Source organism: Sinocyclocheilus anshuiensis, unplaced genomic scaffold (assembly GCF_001515605.1).
Source record: "Sinocyclocheilus anshuiensis isolate Anshui unplaced genomic scaffold, SAMN03320099.WGS_v1.1 scaffold2275, whole genome shotgun sequence".
Classification (NCBI taxonomy): domain Eukaryota; kingdom Metazoa; phylum Chordata; class Actinopteri; order Cypriniformes; family Cyprinidae; genus Sinocyclocheilus; species Sinocyclocheilus anshuiensis.
Window position 1 is genome coordinate 454,930 of NW_015542331.1, and position 3,959 is coordinate 458,888.

Sequence of the window (3,959 nt, forward strand, 5' to 3'; positions counted from 1 at the left end):
ACACAAACAAAGCACTACACATTACCTCAATATACACACAACCAGCCCAGACCTGTAGGGATCGGACCACCAAAGCCTCTAAAACATACACACACAGAGCTATCAAAATGAGGACATACTATAGACTTCTATATAAATCTAAAATAATGTTTTTATATAAGGCCAAAACATTATTTGGGTGATTTATGAAGTTGATTTTTTTTTTTTTACCTATGAAGAGAAGTAAAAAAAAAAAGTAAAAGAAAAAGTAAAAATGATTTAGTAAGAAAGAACTACTTATATAGAATTTTATTCTGTTATTTTGTTTTATGAATGAGGCCTGATGTGTGGATGGATAATTCACCTTTTTAAGTAAATTTAATACATAAATATAAAAAAAACACACACCTGTTCAAAAGTTTGGGGTCGGTAAGATTTTTTATGTTTTTGAAAGTCTATTCTGCTCACCAAGGCTGCATTTGTTTGATAAAAAATACAGCAAAATTAGTAGTAATTGTGAAATATTTTTACAATAACTCTTTTCTATTTGAATGTTTTTAAATGTAATTTTTTGCTGTGATGCGCAGCTGAATTTTCAGCATCATTACTCCAGTCTTCAGTGTCACATGATCCTTCAGAAATCATTCTAATATGCTGATTTGCTGCTGTGAGTTTATAGCTCACAATTAAATTGCAAGATGTAAATTCACAATCACAAGATAAAACTTGCAATTATGTTTTTTTTCTCAGAACTGCACATTTACATCTTTAAATTCTGAGAAATAAAGTCAGAATTGCGAGTTTATATCGTCATTCATCTATGGAAGCTTATTTCCACCACAGAAAAAAATAATTACAAATAAAAGGTCATTGCAATCAAAGACTATAGAAATACAAAGATGATTCACTCCTATGCTTATGAATGGGAGATGCTGCAACACGGCGGGATAGTCCCGCCTTCTAAATGAAAGAGCCAATCATTGATTGGTAAAGTCATTGCGTCACTGCAGCAGCCGTTCGAGTTAGGAGCTGGCTAGAGCAGCAGATGCGCGAGCACAGTCATAAGCGCGTTGGAACTACGCATGCGCATTGGCTGGTCTAGCCTGAAAAATAACGCTATTTGAGCATAAGAAACAACATTCATGGGGCAGTTCATTTCAGATTTTGTTGCTGATTTGAAATATGTAATTGAATTGCGAGTTTAGCAAGCAGTTTTTGAGATTTCAGGATTCCCTCATTCATTTAGATGCTTGGTCTTGTTTGAGCTGCCCAGAGGCGTTGCAAATATGGCGGCTGAGTGAACGGACTTTCCTTGAAAGGGACTCTGTTGCAATTCCCAGAAAAAAAGTGTGAATTGTGAGAAAACAAGTTTGTTTCCAACACGGAATCAGGAAATTGCAAGTTTATTTCTCTTGCAAATCTAAGTTTATATCTCACAACAAAACACGGGGAGTCGTGGCCTAATGGTTAGAGAGTCGGACTCGTAACCCAAAGGTTCTGAGTTGCCCTCCCCCCAACCGGGGGGGCACCGAACCCCCAACTGCTCCCCCGGGCGCCGCAGCATAAATGGCTGCCCACTGCTCCGGGTGTGTGTGCGTTCACTGCTGTGTGTGTGCACTTTGGATGGGTTAAATGCAGAGCACTAATTCCAAGTACGGGTCACCATACTTGGCCACACGTCACTTTCACTTCACTTCACTGTATCATTTACCGCAGCATAAATGGCTGCCCACTGCTCCGGGTGTGTGTTCACTGCTGTGTGTGTGCACTTAGGACAATTTTGACTTTTTTTCTCAGAAATGTGAGATATATACTCAGAATTGCTTGAAACAAAAAGTCAGAATTCTGAGAAAAAAGTCAGAATTGCATGAAATATGAACTCGCAATTCTAACTGCATCATATGATGTCAGAGTGATAAAAGTCCACCCAAAAAATTAATTGTGTTAATCTCAAACAGAGATGCTAATCATAAATGTGAGCTTAAGATGAAAAAGTGTTTTGAAAAGCACAATAGCATTACAATATATATTTAAAATGGTCAGCATGGTGTTTAATGTTGTGGTGTTATAATCGGCCTCAGATAAATGTCACACAAAGCTACTCAAATGCATTCATAACGAATGAATGAATAATGAAATAATCATGTAATACAGAAGGCCTGTTCTCCTGCTCATGAAAGGAATGCTGTACAATCCACCCGGGATTCCTCCGAGAGCTTTAGGCTTTCCGAACACAATCCCTCCTGCTATTGTTCTCGGACAGAAGCCAACATTCCAGCCTCTGATTGACAGCTCCTTTCACCAATCACGGCTCAAACGACAGACAACACCTGCGTGGGATCTCCAATCAGAGAGCGGCCTCTAGGCCAGCGATCACACCAATATGAAGCGCTCTAAAGCAGCTCAGGTGGAGGTTTACCTGAAGACGAGAATAAAACCAGGTCAAAAGAGACAGACAGAGCCATTGCTGCAGGGATCATATCATATCAATGTGGAGAGAGAGTGTTTGAAACGGCATACTCAATGAATTAAACAACATTTATGATCATTAAATATTACGGTTTGAAATGTTTAGCATGGCACATCCTATTAATATAGTTTATAATGCATTGCAGTAAGACATACTCTAGTATTCCATTCGGAAAACTGGAATGGAATGGAATACTAGTACACTTTTCAATGCAAACAACACAATACATAGCTTTTATTTTTATATTTTAAATTTAGGCTTTAGCAATTTTGTGGTGCTTTTGTCATTTTTTAGCTGTAATTTATATTTATTTCAATTTATATTTATATAATTTTAGTAATTTAACGTAAACATATTTTATTACACTTAGTTACCAAGGCAATTTTTTTTTTTTTGTTGTGTTAGTTTGAATATCACAATTCAGACTTTTCAAATGATTATTTTTTAAATTCAAAATGGCAAGAAATAGCATAGTATATTGCAGTACTTATTAATATTTTGAAATAGCTTTTATTTTTATATTTATAACATTTTCATTTTACATTTGTTTTAGCATTTTTGTTGTGCTTTTATTACTTTTTGTTTTTTATATTTCTATTTAGCTTTCATTCCATTTATTTCTGTTTATATTTAATAATTTTAGTATTTTGATGTAAACTTATTTTATTTCACTTAGTTGCAAAGGCTACTAATTTCATTAGGTCTACATTGTTCAAGATGAGTTTTTTCCATCTAACATTCGTATTTCATTTTATAGCATTATTTTAGTTAATGCAAATGATATTTAATAGTTCACCATAGTTACCAATAACAACACAGATACCACCGTGGAACCCAGTTATTATAATAATTTAGTTGTTGTTCAACTTTTTTAAATAATTGCATTTAATCCAAATTTTGTAATTCATGTCAAACAATGAGTCAAGAGGACGTTACAAATCACAGTGGAAGCAGATCTAGGTCAAGTTGAGAGCATTGCATTGTGGGATACAGGGCTACACATTGTATACTGCAAATGTTGGCAAATGAAGCATGCATATGAAATACTGCAAAAATAGTATGAAAAGCGGGGAAAGCTGCAGAGCAGAGCCTAAAAAGGGGATGAAGTGGAAAAAGTGGAAGTGACAAGTCATGTGCTCAATCATGTGATCATCTGAGGGGGTAAAAAGGGGTAATTTACTGCCATTCCAGAGCTGGATGAGAGACGGCCAGTAAGAAAAGACAGAAAACAGGTTGTGTGTGTGTTAGTTGTGCTGGAGTTTCCCCTCTGTTTAAATGATGCTGCGCTGTGATTGGTGGAGAGAGATGACGGCTGAATTCCATACGTCTGCAGAGTAACGTGAAGCAAAACACAATAAACACAGCAACACATGCACACATACACACCCTCACACACAATCCAGCAGTCTGTCTGATCGCTGTTCAGTGTTATTTGTGAAAGGTGAACTGTGTGTGTGTGTGTGTGTGTGTGTGTGTGTGTGTGTGTGTGTGTGTGTGTCTCTCGCATATT

At 36.4% G+C, this 3,959-nt stretch overlaps 1 protein-coding gene across 1 annotated transcript in view; it reads right to left on the reverse strand.

Moving 5' to 3' along the window:
• Positions 1-3,959, reverse strand: part of eva1aa (eva-1 homolog A, regulator of programmed cell death a) — a 48,214-nt gene that overhangs the window by 32,013 nt on the left and 12,242 nt on the right. The gene's annotated exons all lie outside the window — the stretch shown is intronic.